Source organism: Molothrus ater, chromosome 3, assembly GCF_012460135.2.
Source record: "Molothrus ater isolate BHLD 08-10-18 breed brown headed cowbird chromosome 3, BPBGC_Mater_1.1, whole genome shotgun sequence".
Taxonomy (NCBI): Eukaryota; Metazoa; Chordata; class Aves; order Passeriformes; family Icteridae; genus Molothrus; species Molothrus ater.
In genome coordinates this window covers 37,487,818-37,508,958 of record NC_050480.2, presented here as the reverse complement: position 1 = coordinate 37,508,958, position 21,141 = coordinate 37,487,818, and the positions used below count along the sequence as shown (strand labels likewise).

General features: G+C 35.4%; 1 protein-coding gene across 2 annotated transcripts in view; it reads right to left on the bottom strand.

Annotated features, from left to right (window-relative positions):
* PACRG (parkin coregulated) overlaps positions 1–21,141 on the bottom strand; it is a 212,281-nt gene that overhangs the window by 190,369 nt on the left and 771 nt on the right. The gene's annotated exons all lie outside the window — the stretch shown is intronic.

Here is a 21,141-nt window from a genome sequence, read left to right as displayed (position 1 = left end):
CCAGGAGAATTTATAGCAATAACAGTATGAAACCCAAAGACAATTAGAAAAACTGAAAAAATTGTTTACACTTTGAAGAAGTCTGCAATCTTTGATGCAATGAACATGCAGATTTGACATCTATTATCATGCGATAATTTTAAGTCTAATTTGCACACAGTAAAGGATGTAAATATAAGGGTAGTCATCCCCATAATGAGTTTGAGTTACATTGGCTTTACATAAAAGGAATTCTATTACATTATCCAAATTTTTTTAGTTCATAGCACTTAGCATATTAGAATTTTACAACTAGATATTCTTGTCTTCATTGCATGCATGAACACAACAATGGTAAAGATGGATATACATTATATTAAACATTATTGGTTCTGAACAGTATTTTCTGATCAAATACATTTTAGCATTCCTGAACAGTAATTTCCCCAAATGATTGAAGTAAAATGCATCTAACATAATATATATTTCTAAAATATCATTTTCCCAGATATTTTCTGTTTAGATTTCATCACATTTGTTTACATAGTGATAGAGCAAAAGATTTTAATGTTGCAAAATGAAGCAGTAACCTAGACCCAACAGAGTTAATAGTATGTATGCAATCTCATTTCTATCTCTTCCAAGTTTATCCTTAAGACTAAATAATAAAAGTTTCTCTAACATTATTAAAAATTATACCACACTATGAACACACAAAGAAGCAGTAATTAAGATATCATAGGCAATGTAGACTCAAATTTCCTAGTTTTGGTATGCTTTACAACTAACACAGTATTTGTTCCTATGTGTTCTTTCAAAGGAAGAAGCAAATAGCTCCACCTTTGGCAAAAAGAATAACTTCCTCCAGTCTCTTTTTCTCCTCTACCTCTCATTATCTATGTTGGAATATTAAGATACCTTCGTGTCTATGTGGTGCTTGTATCAGAGGCAGAGAATGAAGAAAAGATGTGAAATTGCATGCCAGAAATAAATGCCTAGACATTGGGCAACATTTACCAGGAGTAAGAACCAAGCTTTATGCCTTCTGCAGACATTCTGCTGTTTTGTCAGGGGTAGGATAAAGGCAAGTTCTGAAAACAGGACAGCTTGAGGTTCTTTTTGGATCCCACCCTACCCTTCCCAATATAGGGAGATGAAAGAGCTCTCAAGCATTCACTTTGGCTGAAGGGTCTGTCTGACTCTAAATTTTGACACAGTATTATTCTGGTAGTTGCCCACAGCTATTCTGGAAGTAAGAAAAGAAATGCCAAAATTCAAGTTTATGTATCAGCCAAAGCTGAAGAGAATTTCATGTTACAAAACACACATTATAGCCTATGGGGTTTCCACCAAATTAATGAACTGTTGCAAACACTGTAAATGTGACAACTTATCAAAAAAAAAGAAGGTAAAAATCTATTAAAATGCTAAAAGCTATGCCTTCTAAGTACTAGGACTACTAGCAACACCCCTACTAGCTACCAAGCTAGGCTATGAAGGCTGGAAGGAGAGGGAATGCAAGAAATACTGCCATTATGAACTTTCTAATATTGCTAGCTGGGAGAAGCAAGCTTTGGAATAATATTTTTTATACTAATTCTATGCTAAAAGGTTAAGCTCTTTAAAAATACTTACAAGTGATCTCTGCAGATCCATATAAAATAATGAGTTATGTCTGCATGGTAAAAAATAATGATACATTTGCTTTAATATTGCATATACATTCTCTCATGTTTATGAAAATGCCTTAGATTGTTTTTTTAAATTATGACATATCCAAATGGTATAAAAGCAGAATTTGAGAAATCTATTACAGTAACTTAACTGTGAATCACCTATCTCTTTGTGAAAACACAAGAGCACATTTATGACTGTACAGATGTCTGTATCAAGTAACTGTGTAACTACTATACAATTCAGTAATATGTATACATACATATTATTAAACATAACTAGACATGTTAAAAAATTGATAGACCTATGCTATGAATGTCCTCCACTGTGAGCAGAAGGATTATCACAGCACATATTAGCACACTCTCTCCCAGCTTTCCCTGAGCTAAGACTGAGATGGAGCTATCAGTAACTCTGCAGTTTCTGGCACTTAGAAATTAACAATAAAAGCATTCTGAGAAATAAATAGCTTTGCATAAAATAACTAAATTAAAGAATTTAGTTTCATTAAATAATGAACTTAATCCATTATTTCATTAATGAATTAACAAAGTACAAGAAAATATCAGGTTCTATGTACTTTCTTACTTTGTTTTTCATAAAATACTTGTTAGGAAAAGCCCAACAAAAGTACATTTTGATGGTACTCAACACCCATCACTTTAATTCTGGAAAAGCACAGTCAGTAATCAAGCAAACATAACTGTAAGAGCATTATAGTAAATATATTACTTATTCATTGGCTGCACTGAGTATAATTAAATTATACATTCTGGTGAAAAGAAGACATTTTTATTTGACAGGCTGATTAAAAAAAAAAAAAACAAAAAAAACCAAAACACCAAATCATTTTTATGATTTGCAGAAAATAACTCATTCCTTCACAACATTTGGAGAAAACAGAGAGAAGCTGACATCCTAACATTTTGTCATAGAATATTAAGCTTTTTCACCCTTATTTACATTTTACCTTAACCACAACAGTGAGAGAAAGTTGTTCATACATATTGACTGTTTGCTGAGTTAGGTTGGTGGCTCTATTTAGTTTTTAGCTACCACACAAGCCATCATTACAACTGACAGTATGGAGTTACTATTAGCAGACAAGCTAAGAACTGAGCAAGGCAGCAAAACTAATTTTCTTTTTATGTCAAATCAGACTCTTTCCAGTTGCCTTGATAAATACGTGGTAAAATATAATGAATTTCAAGAACAAGTAAAATATTTAACTTCAGTCAACCTACAATGCTTGAAAACCTTTTATTTTTCTTACATGTTTTATCAGGTTTTTAAAGATAATTCTGATAAATTCACCTATAGAACAGTGCAATGGATCCCTAGCTATATATCTGGTTAAACGCAATGGTATTTTATCATAGAAACTGAAAACTATAGTTTTTAATCATTAACGTTTTACTGCCTGAGAGATAAGTTTCAAATTCCATAAGAAATGTGAACATAACATTTTTTAATAAAAACTAGTGTTCTGGAGAAACAATAAAACTGAAAATTATCCACAATTGGCCTTTCCCTTTACTGAATAATTTATGACAACCACACAAATCCAAAAGTCTGTAAGAGGTGATACACAAAACACATGCAGGGAAGTTACTTGATGATTTTTCCTAAATATTAGTTCAAGTTAAATTTAAAAATTAAAACATTTTCCTCTAAATTCTGACTAATTCAACCGCATACACGTTTATGTTTTGCAATGTGATCTGATCACCACAGATAAAGTTCTCAGTATGAATCACACATTGTGAAAAACGTTGTTCAGTATTTCATAGAACTAACTCACTCTGCAAGAATTTTGTAACAGAACAAACCATCTTCAGGATGCCAGTCATTACAAGCTAATAACTCTAAGAATTAGTAACACACCTTCTGCCATGTAGCCCTAAGGATGCTTTGTTTAATTCACATTCACTGTAATTTGTTGCTCAATTATACCTCTGATCACTTGTGACTGCAGTCCTTTTGGTCAAAAGCAAGCAAAATTTCTACTCGCACTGCAGACTGTCTGCCGACTACACTATGGAATAGAGAGATTCATTTTTACAGCTGTACACCATCACCATCCTACCATAACCACTGAAAGAGCAATGAAAGAGTGCTAATATGATTACACTGTGCCTAAGTGCCATGCAGAAGACTGGATACTTTAGATTACCCTTTAGACCTCATCAAAAGAGATGATTAGAATGAGACTACAACAAAAAGTCAGACTGTTATGAGAGAAGAAAGTAAAGAGAGTAAGTAAGTCTCCACTACGGCTAGTTACAGAATAAATACTGATTGCCATGTTTTCTCTACTTATGTTCCTGCCAAATTTTATAAAATACTAATGAAACAACATTCAAAAAGATGAGAAAAACACAAAAGACTGACTTCCAGAGGAAAGTAAACAAAACCCAAGATACACAATACTACATGAAGCTTCAAAGGTGACATATAAAACTATAAGCTCGCTTTCAAAAAGAAAAATTAAATTTCTAGTGCTATTTTCCTTCTATGGAGTTTAATAAAGTAGATCTGGTTAACTTAGTATTTAAAAACTGCATTTCCCAATTATGTTGGTTAATTTATACATCTAGCTTTGCTCTAAACTACCAGTACAACTGTGTATTCAGCCCACATTTAATCTAATCTCCATCAAATATAATCACAAGAATATAGCTATGTAGAAGCTAGCCATATGTATTTCTCCACATAGAAAACCTAGTCATTATCAAACTTCTGCCAACTTAGTCCTAAAATTCTAAGTGAAAAATAAGTATTCAAATGGTACAAAATTCAGAAAGCACTTAAAATATTGTAATACTTAGTAGTGCCATGAAGATGCTAAAATTTTACTTGCATTACATAATCAGAAATCTACATAATTTAGAAATGAATAGTAAGATCATGTGGCCCTGTCAAGATGAACTACATTGCTGCTCCTTCTTGCATCATGAGAAAGTAATTATATATATTTTCAACTCAAATTTTACATAGCAAATATAGAAAGGTCTGCAGGCTATCAGAGAGAATGATAGATATAAGATCCACTGTTTACAGAGCTATAATAGTGATTAAAAAAATAGTCTTTATATTCATCACATAAGGGATAAGTTAAGCAATTAATCCCTTCAAGAAACAGCGGCGAAATAAATTTTAAAATTATGGAGTGTAAAAGAATTATGTCACTTGATTGTCACTCTCAAGGTGCAGTGAATTGAGGTAGAAATGAGTTCACCCATTGACCCATGATCTTGATGAGGTGCAGATATTCACAGATATGATATGCAGCATCTAATGCCACTCAGCAGTCTACATCAAATTGCGAGGAAGGTATTCAGAAACATCTTGATAGGCTGGCAAAATGAGTTGACAGGAATTTCATAAAGTTCAGCAAAAGCAAAGTTCTGTACTTGAACAGTTCAGACCAGGCACTGACCAGCTAGAACGCAGTTTTCTGGGAAATATCTTGGGGCATCTCTGTGAAAAGCAAGTGGAACATTTGTGTACCCTTGTGGCAAAGATGAGGTAACTATGTTCTGGGGTACATAAGAGTGCTGAGGGAATTCAACATTCTCCTTTATTTGGTGTATGTGAGATTGCATTCAAGAATAAGGTCACAATTCAGACTACCCAGTACAAGAAAGACATTGATATATTGAAACAAGGCTGGTGAAGGCCCCCAGTATGAAGAGAGGACTGGAGTACATGACACATGAGGAGAGGGTGACAGAGACCTGTCAGCCTTAAGAAGAGGAATCTGAACAGCAATCTCATTGCTGCCTTCAGTTAAAAGTGTGAGAGCACAGTAGATATGAGCCAGACTCTTTCCAGTATTGCATAACAAAACAAAAAGAAGAGGCAATGGTCACAAATTGCAACAAAGGAAATTCTGACTTGACCGTAGAAAAACTTTTTTTCAGAAAGCAAGGTCATTGGAAGGTTACACAAAGATGATGTAGAATGTCCATCCTTAAAGACAACCAAAACCCAGCTGGACAAAGTCCCAAGCATCCCAATATAAGCTCAATGTAATCTGAATGTAAATCACAATTTTTAAGCTACTCGACAAAGTGTAAATGCCCAGGCTTCAAAAATCCTCTTAGTCTTAATGTCCTGCCCAGCTTTTTATTTTTGGGAAAGATGATCAAATAAATAATTAAAAAGGCACAACTAAACAACATACTCTCCTACAGAACTTGACTTCTATGCCAAGAACCTAAATCAGGGCAGTCAGGCTTTCAAACTTGGTAACAGCTTTCAGAGTGCATTAGTCTTGCTTGCGAACAATTTCCTCTCTGGCACAGCTCAGAGGAAGATATCCATGCTTACTTCATTAAACCTATCAGCAGTGTTTGACACTGAAGATCACCATGTGCTGCTGACTTGCCTGGCAGACTGGCAGAAATGAGTCAGTCACCCTGAACTGCATAGGTCAACTCCTATCAGTCAGATTTCAAGACAATTCTGATGGGTGGTTTCTTTCCAGCCCTGAAAACTATTATTTCTGTGATGCTACCTCTTGTTTCATTTAACACAAAACTTTATGAGAAGTCTTGAGACAGCAGATTTCTTCAGTGGGAGCAGAAGCTATCAGATTCCTTATTTTATTTCATTCCTGCAAACACAGAGGGACTTGAGGGAAAAAAAGGGGATACATTAAAAAAAAAAAAAAACCCAGCCTGGAATGAATGAATGAAAGGTGAGGTACAGTGTGGAAAAGACAAAAGACGCTGAGGCCCAAAAACTGCTATGAGGTTTGATGAGGTACTTGTATGTCTTAGTTGAGGCTGTGCTACAAAGGAGCACTTTATCAGGAAGACGGGTACAGTCTCAATGCAAGACTGAGAAATGGCCAAAACTAAGCCATTCAGCCCTCCTGCTTCTTCAGGCAGCATCTCTGCACAAACAGTGCCATCAGCCATCCCTACACATGCACTGCCACCACCTTTGTCTTCCTGTTTTCCAGTTGTACGTTGAAAATGAATATGTGGATAATAACATCAATCTGTTATGCAAACAACTGCAGCTAACATGGACAGACTCAAAAAACTCCTTCTCAAGGTTTTTATATTATACTTCAGAAATTTGGAGTTTAAAGGATAAACATATATATTATAGGCCAACTGAATAGAAGTTCTTCTTAGCAGGATTATTCAAATATCACAAAAAAACCACCTCATTTGCGAAGTGAAAATGGGAAATTTTTGTCTTTTTTACATTCCATTAAGATTTAAGCACACCAAGTCTGAAAATATCAAAACTTTTTCTCAAGTCTTAAGCAAAAACATGATTTTTTTCAGGTTAAACAGTTAAATTTTGATAGCTGAATTCTGGTTGCAGCATGTGTACAGTAAATCACACTCTTTTGACTCGTACTCCAGTATACATAGAGGGCTTATAGCAAAAAACCCCAACAAACTACTGATACTTATTCCACCTTCTATAGGCTTCTACACTCTTAACAGAGAATGTTCTCAGATATCAGTTTCTTTTCAATTTTTGGTAGTTAGAGAAGGCATAACTAGTCATGAAAGAGCAACATTTTAATGCAGGTTGCGAATCTACTTAGAACAGTAAAAAAAATAAAATATATTCTGAGCAGATAAATTAAGTTTCCAATACTTAAGTCCCAGTCTATTAACCAAACACACAATCACTAAATAGATGCTTTTTTATGAAAATGCAAAATAGATCTTATTAATATCTTAAGAATTTATTATCCTATGATAGCATCTTACCTCTGTAATTGATGCCATTTTATTTCTAAAACAAAATTAGCAAATGATAACTTTCCATAAAATACCTATCTTGGAAGAATTCATTTTATTACCCTTCCCAAACTACAAATGGTGAATAACAGAAATGAAGTGCTACTTTCATGTTATTAATTATCCTTCACTTACATAAGGAGCAAACCCACATTAATCTCATATGTTTACTCATAAAAACCATAAATTACAAAACCTATTTTATATTACTGAGCATTGCTAAAATTATTTTGGTCTTTTTCTCACATGGGAACACAGATATTTGCCTTATACAAAGCAATTGTTCCCTCTACCTGCCTTTTATTTAGCACTTAATTCTATTTTAAGAACTTATTGCCTCAAGGCAATTTTTCATTCATACTACACAAACTTTATATATAACAAAATCTTTGATGTACATTACCATGCTTAGACCTACTGGAATCTTTGCAAACTAGAAGAGTTACTATGATTACCCTTCTTGTGTTTTAACTGTCTATCAGAAAACATTTAGTAAAATTTGAGAATTGTTTCTTAAATGCTATACCTTTTCACTAAATTCATGTTTCCATAACATTAAAATCAGGAGGTTCAACAATGGGACCTAATAAACAACAATATACTTCCTGGTTAACTGCAAAACTTAGTGACAGATTCTTGAACCCTCAGTCATATCAAATTACTCCTACAGGCTAAACAGGGGAACCAATGAGGAAGTGAGAGGTTTCTCCTCTGCCATTATTTGAAAAGATCTTCTGCTTACTAGTGAAGTTCAAAAAGGATCTGCTTCACATATTCTGATTCCACAAGAAGTTCTGTTGTGTGCTGCTGAGCCCCCTGCCATCAACTTTGCTGGTACCAGTCACTTCACTAGAAAAGCACCAAAGTCACCAACGTTCTTGTAGTTCCAATACTGAAGTCCAGGCTCTGAGAGAGACTGTTCATTTTCACTATGAAATTGTGCAACTCAGTTAAGTTTTCATCTTCAAGAAATAGCTTCTGACTGAAAGCAACTCAATATTTTTCTTGATCGCCTGATTCATTTGTGATAGTGCCATTTTATTTAGTTTTTTTGTAATTCCATCCTTTTTCATGGTGAATGAGTATGCATACCAACCATATCTAAAACACCTTCATGAGGAAACAAGGCTTACACATCCATGTTGTGATGGCATTTGCCTGCCTTCACTCCTAAAGATGTGCATCTGTTGGTCATTTTAAACTGCATTTGAGGAAATGGCGGTTTCACACATCAACAGCTGACCATGTTTTTTGGAAATAATGGAGAACAGACAAGGGTGATCCAAACAAGAGGCTTGTTTGTCATGTTACTAGACACCAAATACTGTATTAAAAAGCAAAAGAAGGTTAATTTTTATACTAATTAACCAGGAAAAAAAAAACCCACCAAAACAAAACCCTGCAGATAACAGACTTTGCTAGTTTGAATAATTGGCACCTAGCGCAGTAGCTTATTTTCACTTTGTGGGTGTTTTTCATATAGAAGCATAATCTTTTGTGGTTAGGCTACAAATTTTAAGTGGCTCTAGAGAGTCCTTCTGAAAACACAAGAACCATGACAATATTTATGAAGATCTCCCTTAAAAACACACCTTATTTCCTTTCTTTGGAAAAATATGATCCAAAATGATAATTTTGATCAGACAGTTTGTAACTTGCAAGAACACAAGACACGATAACAGCTCCTTAATGGATACCTTGTGAACTACTCTGTGTCTTACAGTGGGTCTATGGGACCCTGAAGTAAAGTTAATATACACATAAAGCAGTCAGTTAGGGATCAAGAAAACAGGGAAACTGACTGGAAAAACAAAATATAAGGAAACCTAAAGTATAAAGAAATCTAAGCATAAAGAAACCTAAAAATATAGGCTAAAGGAAACAGTATACTACAGAGCATTACAGAATCCCTTCATCTAATGAGCATATTACATTAAGTGGAATGCCCACTAGGTAATAACCAATATTTAAATTATAGCATTTTCTGGATGGTTAATGGAAAGCTTTCAGCCCATTGAGTTACCCACAGTACAAACCCACAATTGGTTTGAACACTAGCCCCCCAGTGTCAGGGTAAATTCAAAGAGCCCAAATTAGGCTTTAAGGTCAGGCTCCTCCATTGTTGGTGGAGAGAATGAGACAGTTCAGCATGTTTAGGTGCTGACAGACATGCAGAATACCTAGACAACCCTGAATATAGGGATGTATGTGAATTTCCATTCCTCTTTGGAGTTCAGGCACTAGAATCAAGACTATAAAAGCGATGCATCAGACTACTGAAAATGGAGACTGTGAAATTATTTTCTGAAGACTGAAACCTGCTTTCAGCAAGGTCCCCTTAAATAATATTGTCTTCTTTTGCATATTTATCTGGGAGTTAGAAAGAGGTGATGATTTTGTTAATTTCTGTGTTAAGAGCACAGTGAAGGCTTCAAAAGAACTACTGACACATGGAAGTCTACCTCCAGCCCATTGGGAAGAGTGTTCAGTTAGGAGTCAGCTGATCTGCATTCAGTCTAAGTATGAACTCTAAACTGTGACTTCAAGCAGAAAAAGGTCATACGAGTATCTCAGCTAAAGGAGCTCTCAGAGGAACCATTTCAGCAATCAGAACAAACATTTTGCTCAGAAATGCTTAGCCTTGTCATTGACTAAACATTTGTGCCAAACACCCTTCAGCAAGATTTTTTTAATAGATCTTTGAAGAGATTAACTAAAAACTGAAGAATATTTAATTCTATAAAGGAACAAGAACTCAAAGTGTTCTACTTGCCAGAAGCAAAAGAACAAATATGACAAAATGAGAATAATCACCTAGATACTACCAAATAGTGACCTGATAAAGAACAATTAAACAAATATCAAATGGAGGGAAGAAATTTAGAGTTAACTGATTTGTTAATGGCAATTTTGTAATTAGCTCTGCAAATATATTTTAACATTTCCACCCAATATACACTTTGTTATTACTGTCTAATGTAATATTGTACAATAGAGGCAGAATTGTTCTATTATTAGTAAAGGGTCACTTGTTTTCTCACTTAAGGTGAAAAATATTTCAATTCTACCTGGTATCAGGGAAAAGGAAAAACAACAATCCAAGCAAAACCAAATAAGTTAAAACCCAGTAATTTCTTCAATAAAATTTACACCCAAAGGTCTAAACACTTTTTACTATTGACAGGCACAGCATTGTCAATGGTTGGCACTCAGTTAACATTTCTCTTATAAAGGTTCTTTTGTCAGATAACAGCAGACAGAAGAGTTTGTGAAATCACCTGTAATCTTAAATGCATAACTCATTGATTTCTTATTGATACACTGGAAATTGCTTTACTTTTTAAGACTAAAGTGACAGATGTTACACAATTTTAGTGCAGTGTCTATGAATTCTTCATACTAGATGAACAACTGGATGACTGAAAGCCTTCAGAAGCTATCAAATAAAATCTTAAAACTTGACTGTTGTCCTGAATCATAATATTGAAATACATCTTGAATATGTCCAAAGGCATACTAGAGACTCATGAAATAATCATGACTTAATCAGACTTTAAGTAGAAGGCAGAAGCATGCTAAAATGTTACTTTTGTGGATTTTTAGGGATAGTATGTTTCTCTAAGTAATTTTTCACTCTACAATATTTGCATGGTGAAATTTGACTAAAGTGTGATAAATTCATATGGGTATGAACTGCAAATTTCTAATAGCCTTGCATTGGATAAGTTAAGCATTGGCATAATTTAGAGCTAAAGCAGACTCTGACACCACTATTACCTTTACTTTCTAAAAAAACCCAACATATCTCGTAGCTCAAACAGAGGTTACACATTATATACAGAAATCACTTTCTGAGTTTGACAGACCGCATTACACAGGAGACAAAATCAAGTTCTAGTAATTGTTCCTCTGATCTTTAACTATTAACATAAAACCTTATTAATTAAATGAAGGAAACACAAATTAGAGGGGTATGAGATAGTTAGTAAAACAATGTATAAAAATAAAAAAAAAAATCAGGTAATACACATATACTTCCCATGAAAAATATTTCCCAGTCATGCCTTACAATTTAAAATTATAATAAGCTCATTCCTATGAGATTTTTTTTTGTCCAGTAGACATTATCACATGGGGTATTCTAATAAGGTCTGGGTATAAGCTTCATGTTCTCCAAAAGTTTTCTTCTCACGTGCAACTGCTCTCCCCCCAAACACACCACTGATAAACATTACTGCAAGAGAAATCCTGTGATATGAAAAAGACACCATCTGGAGGAGAAGTAAATAAAGCCAGAGAAAAGGTGAGCACAAATAGCAGATGAGTGCAGGAAAAGACTTACTTTGGGAAGTACAAATGTAAGATTTCAACTTCTGGGGAAAAAAAAAAAGTTTATCAAGTTCTGGCTACAATGTCAGTAAAAGTATGCATGCACCTTTTCCTAAGGAGTTTTATCTGAGAAGATATCCAATACAAAATAATAATGTGACATTAAAACATCATCAATAGGACAGTAAGATAAGCCAGGGAATAATTTATTTTTTACAAAGACTTAAATGTAGCCCACCAGTCTTTTTTAGTAAGTATATAATTATTAGCCTTGAAACAGAAAAACTCAATCATTAGGTATTCCCCTAATTCTGTGCACCAAGACTTATCAGGAAAGAAAACTAAATGCAAAGCTTTCAGATTTCTTAGAAGACCTCTTAAATACTGTTTTAAAAAGGGGTCTGTGATGGCCATATTCAGTGGAGCATCCAGGAGTGGGAGAATACACAGGGGCACACACCAGCCTGAAATGCATGATTTTGCACAATCACAGTCTTGCACAGATACTTGCACCCCAACTCTTTAGCCAGGATGCTCCCTGCCCACAAGCCCTTGCACACTCACTCTCTTGAAGAAGTTCTTCCATGAGGCTCTCCTCACTTCCTTAAGTGAAAAAAGCAAAATAAAAATTCAGCAGATAACATTTCATTCCATAAATCATGGGCTTAATAATACAGCTACATAAGATTTGCCATTAAGACAAATCTTACATAGAAATAACAGAAAAGAATTCCCATCTAACAATTACTGAAAGAATGAAAACTCCGATAAACTTAGAAAACTTAATACCTACAGATATTTTCAAGAACACCTAGTAAGTCAAAACAACTTATGCAGTAGTTCTTTCATATTATGATGAGATGCAAAGCAAGACAAAAATTATTAAGAAACGCTCACGTGATGACGGCAAACCAATGGATGTCCTACATACATAAGATAGGCAAGAAAACACTGTACCCTCCGGATTTAGGTCAGTTTCTGTGTAGAATGCTGTGTATTGCCTACTAACCACACAAAGCATTCTCATTAATATGGTTCTGACCAATACAGCAGTGTTGTCATCTTATCACAAAGGTTCCATACCTTCTTGGCATTTCTCGTGGGCACCTCCTCAGACCACCAACTCGTCTTCTTCACAAAGCAGCCAACTAACTCCAGTTCCCTTCTCAACCAGCCAACCCTCTCTTTCATAGCACTCTGCTTCTCATTGGTTACAGCTGTGGCCTGTTAAAAATCATGCCTGTTTCCAATCTTTGATAATTGGCCCAGCTGCAACTCCTTAGGGGTAAGATTACATTCTACATTATCTTTATTTTCTTATATTCTATCCCCCTACACAGTAGGCCTCAAACAACTTTCAAGATGTGTTCTGCCTTCAGCTGGTTGTTACACAGAAAGTTAGCGGTATGCCATGCTTGCTCCAAGAGTTTTCATTGCACATTTCTGTGATGTACTTTATGTTTTAACTTTGTCACGTTGTGTAAAATTTTTGTACTTACTGCAATATATACCTGCTTAAAAAGTCTCTCATAACACAAAAAATTGCATCAACCAACAACCAAACCCCACCAAACAAAGCTAGTCTGGATCCTAGTCAAGTTAGTGACATACTTCTATTATGAAACTGAAAATAAATCAATATTTACTCTTTCTATCAAGGTCTTGACATCATCCCTTACAGAAAGATGGGTGAAGAGTAATTTTCTAGAGAGAAAAATCTTACATTAAAAGGGACCATCAGAAATGTATGAAAAGCTAAATTATATATTTATCATCCTATTATAATTAAGGCAGGTTTTATTATCACATCAGAATCCTGTTTTTTTCAGGCAATAGGCCAACAGAAATTTCACAGAAAGTCTGACTAGAATTAAATTGCTCTCAGAAGCAATTGTCTTACTTGCGGGCATTCCCTCAACTCACACTCATAGAAGTCCAAAAATTGCAACTATAAGAAACATGTGTAATGTATCTACAGAATCAGAGTGGAACTATTAATCACACAAGATTCCATAATTTAGCCTTCAGCACACTGTGACCCCATGAAGGAATTTATAATTTTATTTTATGTGACATGTATTTTATCTAAGAAAAGAAGTCATCAGAGCTCAGTAAATTTTCCAGCAAAAATTATTTAACTATGCTATGAAATTGAAAATCTATGCCAAACTGCTTATATGGATGTCAAGTATATAGAAGAATCAGCTACTGCTAGGAGGAACCAGTCAGTCTTTCACAGTAGTTTGTCTATGACACTATCTAGAAATTTTATCAACGTACCAGTAGTATAGTTTGCTACAATTTTTTTTTTTTTTTACTTCACAATAATTTTCATTTCAAAATAGTTAGGAAAACTTCATGAAAAAAGTAAAACCTTTCTGACCCCTTAAAAGTCTTATCAGGTAATTTCAGTTAAACATGGACTAAGCATATCTATTACCCGAAGTATCAGTTACAAAAAGAAGGAAAAATTTCATTTCCATGGTACAGACTCCAGCACACTCTGCCTGTAAAGTTTGGGAACACAGCCACAGGAAAAGTCATACTCTGTTAGTAATCACCTAGGTCCCTGCTTTAGGGAGTCATATTCAGATCCTTTTCTATTTCTCCCTCTTTTTCCTAATGCACATGCCACTGAGCTACATCTCCTGTCTCCTTCACCCACCTAAAGCTTCCAGTGTTAAGTTTTAGCAGTGACAAGAGGAGACTGTGAGACAAGGGACAGCATCCAGAAGCTGACAGCTACAGACATGGCCAGCTGCTCCAATTCCTTGAAGCATTCATTGCATGCTTGGCAGCAGCCCTCACTGCACACTTGCAGCAGACTACATAAGAAGAATTAGCTGCAGCTGAAATAATCTAATAAGCATGTGTTGCTGCTACCCAAACACTGATGCAGGCTTGCTCAAGTGTATTCAGGAAGCCAGCCTGAGGTTTATGATGTAGTTCACTATTATAACTGGAACAATATGGTGTTACATAGTTTTTCTGAGGGTCAGAAGGGAGGTGTGTTTATTATCCCCCCCACAACTTCAGAAAAGCAGCAGATTTATTAAAGCAAAAACCTTCAAATGCCTTTTTTCTTGTCCGAATAGAAAGTAAATTAGTCATCACTAAATTGTCTAACCTTAGCAGCAGCCAAGCCATGGAGTGACCACAATCAACCATATGTAAGATGTAGAATCGTGGGAAAATTCAGGTGGAAAATTACCCCAAGAAGTCTCCAATTCAATCTCTTTCTCCAAGCACGGTTATCTTAGAACAAGTTGCTTAGGGCTTTTTTCCATTTGAGTCTTGAAAATCTCCAAGAAGACTGCACAGCTCTGGGAAAGCTGATGCACTGCTTGACTATCCTCATTGTGAAAAACCTTTTCACCATCAGGAACACCTTATTTCAACACATGTCTTGTCCTCCCATCACTGGAGAGAACCGACTGGCTTTTTCTTCCTTACGGCTTTCTCCCTGCTACTGGGTCACTAGGTCTGTTAAGACCTAATACCATGAGATATCCTGGTAGCTTTCTCTTTTCCAGGCTGAAATACTTTTCCCCTCAGCCTCTACTCCTGCACCATGAACTCCAGAACCCTGCCTCGATGGCTCTTCACTCAACTCACTTCAAGTAGCATTTTAGAGCATTTCCAGTCAACTAACAGGGAGAAGACCAAGACAAAGCCTGAAGCCTACAGAGAGTACAGGATTTTTCTTGAATGAAATTGAATATATCAAGTTAAAAGAAAGAATATGCACATACATGTCCATTCCTTTGGAAACTGTTCGGGAGACACAGTGCTGAGAAGGGTGTATGGTAGATGCATTCTAACTCATCTCTTTCACATTTTCAATTGGTTGGCTCCAGAGGCGTACTCAGCCGCACGTAGGAAATGCTGACTTTAGATAATTCCCTACACAGCAAGTTGACAGCTTAAAATCATGTGTGGAGACTATTCTTATTAACTATAGTTTAATAATTTGTTCAAAATTGCTACATTTGCAGTAAAAAAATTTTGGAACTGAAAAATGCAGTCTTCATTCAGAGAAACAACAGATGAAGATACCCATACACTGAGAGCACTAGAGGATTTTAACTTGTATGAAATCTGTAAACAGTTTGCAAACTTTAAAATAGTTTAATTCCTATGCAAGAATTGTCAGAATTTGACATCTCCATAATCATTTCCAGTTAGAATATTTTATTCATTAATTCATAAAAAAGTACTTAGTAGAGGAGTTTTGAAAAAGCACTGCCACAATGTTTTAAAACCAATTTACTTTTACCTTCTCTAAATGTGAAATTTAAAACCTCCCAAGGTCTTTTTCCATGTAAAATATCATAAATCACATGAAGGGATTTAAGACAAGAATTGTCGATCAAACCACAAAACAGAATCTAACTGATAACTTACTTATTAACTATTTTAAGTCATATGACTGAATTAGAGAAGATTTACTAAAGATTCAAATGTGTAACAAATTTTCATAAATGAAGCAGCATGATTTCTTAATGATTTTGGTAAGAAACTGATCTTTTCATCCGCACTGCAACTATGAACAATACCAACCTTTCACCACATTCACAAAAATAAAGTGCTGACTTTAAGGTATTTTAAAATAAGAGCGGCATGATTAAGTCATCTAGGTTATAGCTGAAAACATAATATGAAATAGAAGCTTTCTGAGGAAATTATGGTCTTAAGCATTCGTATTTTTTCTGTATATTCTGCTTTTACATTGTATTATCAAAGAGGTCATTACAGTAAATACGAGCATGGAATTGGAAAGGAATCTAACCTTATGAGGGGAAATAAAAACCTCCTTGTGTTGGAGCTTTTCATGTTTGAACCTAATGAAACTGAAGTGCCTCATCAATCCAGTGGGATGACTGTGTACTGGCACAAACGAGAAGGTACCAACAGGCAGCAGACACAGGCAGGGCTGTAGCAGTGACAACTTTGGTGAGTTTACACTGTTATAAGCTCACATATAAGTGTATGTCAAGTCTATTAAAATGCTATTAAAGATAAAAAAAATTGTTGAGCTGCTTTTAATCTAGGTTTAACCAGGGCCCCTGTCCAGTTCACTGCAAAGCCATACAAAAGTTCATATTGCACAAAGAATAAATGTTCAGGGATGAGAACAACACCTTTCAATTGTGCTGCAAGTTTATGCTGCTGTAAATGCTTGTGGAATTACCCTGCTAGAACTTGGTGTCATACTGGTTTTAAATGACTTAAGACTGCAATGTTGCCAAGAGGGTACATTCCCCCACACACAGCTTGTGCTGACACTCTCCTGCTTCCCTTCTCATTGCATATATTAATTCTTTAAGAGCTGTTACAGCTGATCCAATTTACTCTATGTTTACAAGAAAAAACAATATCAGTGCAAAAGGAGTGATTGAAGCACGCAGTCAGGACGGGGAAAAGGGCAAAACAGATCAGCCTTGTTAAAGCAGAAGCCTTGCTTGCCTCAATCCCACAGACAGCAGTTCAACACTGTGAGCTTTAACAGGCTGAAGTATTTTCAGCAGGATCAGTTCTCTGAGCAGTCAACATTGTACAAATGAGGACACAACAATGGGCAGCAGCACTAAACAGCCTGAGAGAGGAAGATAGGATCACCTTCCAGAGTACTGACAGTTTAAATTGTCTCACAGTGTTCAGTGAAGTGTACTTGTAGATTGTACACAATTGCTATTGTTAAACTGGAGAAGTTCCTCCAAGACAGATGTGCTACTTCGCAATATATATTTATCAAAACACTCCTTTAACTTGACATCTATATGCCCCAAAACACACTGCTTTTTCCAATAAATTAGCTGTTATAATCAAAAGATACAACTTCTTACTCCTATTCTTTCCTATAGCCTCAGAATCAAATCAGAAACTTCGACTGCTACAAGGTAAATAACAAAAGTAGTCTTGGTTACGCAGTGTGGATGAATATAAATATAATGACAAATCCCAAATCTCAGAACATAAACAAATCACATCATGGTTAAAATGAAACTTTTGCTATGAGTTATTATCAAATGGTAAAGGGTAAGAAAGCCCTTCACAACATACATTATTGAAAATGGCTTGAGAGAAGTGTTTAAAGTACAAAGATTGAGAACTCGTTCCCATACATACAGACTGCAGACTCCTAAATGCTGAACAGAAGAATGAAAATCCAGAGCTGCAATACAAATAACAATCTTTCTGCTTAAGAGCAATGAAGCTTTCTTTAGGAGATGAAAGCTGTGCCCTATACATAGCTAAGACTCTCTAAGGCTGAATAGCTGCTTTGGTTTTAGAAATCCAGAAACAATTTTTAGCATCCCTTCCTTTCTAAGGCCATCTAGTAAACACTTTCATTCTATCCCTGTGGCCTGTTCCTGAAGGCAAATTCTGACTGATGTCATGGAACACATGGATGTAATAGTAATCTTGTAAAAGTTGGGAGATAGATAGGAATTATCTTTCTACTATTTCCTTTAAGTACTAAAATGAATTCTATCCTTGAAAAAGTGCTTTTACCACTGGCGCATTACAGAAAAGTGGGACACTTTATTCTGTTCTCTTTCATTGCAGAAAATAGGAAAATATCATCTAGAGAGGATCAGAAGTGAACTGAGATATCTTCCTGCTGTCCATATTCACGTTCAAACACTTCTATACTGGCTAGTCTATACATGAATTTTTAATTGTATTCCTAATTCTACATGCAGTACCTCTGAAGTAAGAGCACGTAACATTCTTGATTCCACTGGAGGACAAAACAATTAAAATGTAAATGTAGCTTGTTATTATAGAAGACCTTTATTGAACCTTGCTTTTAAAGTAAATGGTTATATAAATTTACAGTTTTGGAATAACTTAAACCCTTTATTCAGTTCAGGAACATTTTTATTCAGGTGAATATTTAAGCATTGCATTTCACTAAGTGAGTTTTGGATTTAGTGAGAGCTGAGAAAAGTCTTAAACACTGTATCTACTTAATTTCTACACTTACTACTGACTATGAAAGTAGACTTTATTCAGAAACATTAATGAAAAACAGCTTAGTAAAACACTCTTTGCCCAAGCAACGTAAAAGAATTCTGGAACACTTACTACAATATTTACAGTCATATATGCATAATGGTAATCTGTTAAGACTCTGCACTAAGAGTTTAAGACTAACCTACATGCTTGCACCAAAGGCTATTAATCAATACCTCATTGTTTGACCTGGAGATGCCAAACACGTTTAACCCTATGCCTTATCATGCTGTTAACAAAAAGAATTACCATGTTGTAACCAGATATTCCTGCTGTGCTTTCAACCCTCCAGTCAGCTCCCAAGCCTTCCATGAGAACTTCATCAAAGATGTCAACCTCTGACAAGTGAGTACTTAATAAATCTAAAGCTCCAATTAAAAGGTAGTTGGAAAAGTAAAAAGGAAGTCCCACTTCTGCACAGACAGCAAGGCAGTGAAATATTCCTTTTTTTGCACACCGACTGGAAAATATTCTGGTGTCTGCCTGACTGCAGATGGAGCTTTTTCAAACCATAGCCCTGGCACTATGAATCTCCCAAGATCCCTAGGAGTTTCAGAGCTTCCAACCCAATTATGAGTAGAATGTGTGCAGCAGGTCAGAACACTGTAAACCTGAGCTCTGACAGGCTGAGAGGGCAGGCAAGGGGGAAAACAAGCAGGGCAGAAATGAAACAGGTTGCCCAGAGAGGTCAGGCAATCCCTGATGTTGGGAGGTTTCACAGTTTAGCTAGGAAAACCCATCATTGACCTGATCCGAGTGCTGGTGACAGGCCCACTTCAAGTGGGAAGTTGGGTTAGATGTTTCCAGATGTCCATGCCAAAGAAAAGAATTTCTGTTATCCTGTGAGTAGCTGCAAAGGCAGCAGATTTACCTGTATGCAGTTGCTTAATGACAGTATCACATGATTTAATGGTCTGTTCATGTTCAGGGAGTTAGAAATGCAGCCATAAAAGTTAATATTCTATAAATATTTAAAAGCAAACCTGAATTCTGATTAAACTCATAGTTAGTTATTTTCCTAAGTCACAGCTCCTTTTTAAAAATTAAATATGTATTTCTCAAACTCCACTGAAATGGCTGATTCTTCTAGATAAAACTGTCTTTTACATATCTAGGTGTAAACAACCTAAACAAGAAACAATATGCGCAAATATCCATTACTTGAATTTTTTCCAGAGAACAGGAAACATATTTTAAAAATTAATCCTAAAGGTTGCAGAAGTATTATAGTTCATTCCATGCATTGCTAGAATAAAAAAAAAAAAATCAAACAAACTTTAAAACAAAGGGACTATTTGGTTGTGTTCACCTTGTGTTTTTTTCAAGTAAGGTGAAATAGGTTGTAGTTTTACTAATTAGGAGAAAGTTTTCCAGGTATACAATTTTTACTCTATCTAAAATTTCTTTAAAGACATGCTTGTTTGGGTTTTTAAGAAGAAGTTCTTGCAGATAACATGATCAGGAAGACTGCACCAGGAAGACCACTTCAGCGAAACAAAGGGAAATAATGTATTTCATAACAGCTGTCAGAATACTCCAGATTTAAAAAAAACCCTTGAGGACTCAAGCCTTTGCTAACACCCTGAACTATGTCCAAATGAAGAATACAATTCAGGAGTTTAGGCAGAGATGTATGGTAATATTACCTCATCCACTCACATGTTGAACATCTGTACTCTGTACCAGTTGAAGCTTTTTAACTCCTAAACTCTGATAAAGGTATACAAATAAAACAGTATAAAGAGATTTGAAGGGCCTTTATACTACTATTTTAACTTCCAAGCCTCCAAGCTCATTAGAAATTGTGACTGTTACTTGTTGGATCAATTTCTCTCTCTTTGAACTACAAGTCGGAGAACTAATGTTTGTTTGTTTAGTATTCTCCTAGATAGTGTGGAAGCTTTTCACTATTTTCCAAGCTTGTTTAAAAATATTTATCAATCTATTTCCCAGATCTCTGCCATCCTATGTCACACTCACATCCATTTCATACACTATGCCAGTGTATTAAAACTTTTGAGAAATACTGCACTACCACTTGACAGCATTTTGTTAAGTGGGATGCAGGAAGCCTCACACACAATTCCATAGGCTGTCAGTTTACCAGGATGTGCACTGCCAATACAAAACCATACAAAAAAAAAAAAAAAAACCCCAAAAATTTGTGGCACCAAATTAAAGCACTTGGTGAAAGCATCACGACTCCCACAGGCACAGAGAGTTACCTTGTGGTAATACTTCTGTAAAGCCTGAGGTTAATTTCAGGAACCAGCAAACTCCAGATAAGGTATTAGCAACTTGCACACCTTCCTGACATGTTTTATCCACAGCTCTAACTTGCTATGCCTCTTGGACAAGTTGAGTTAAT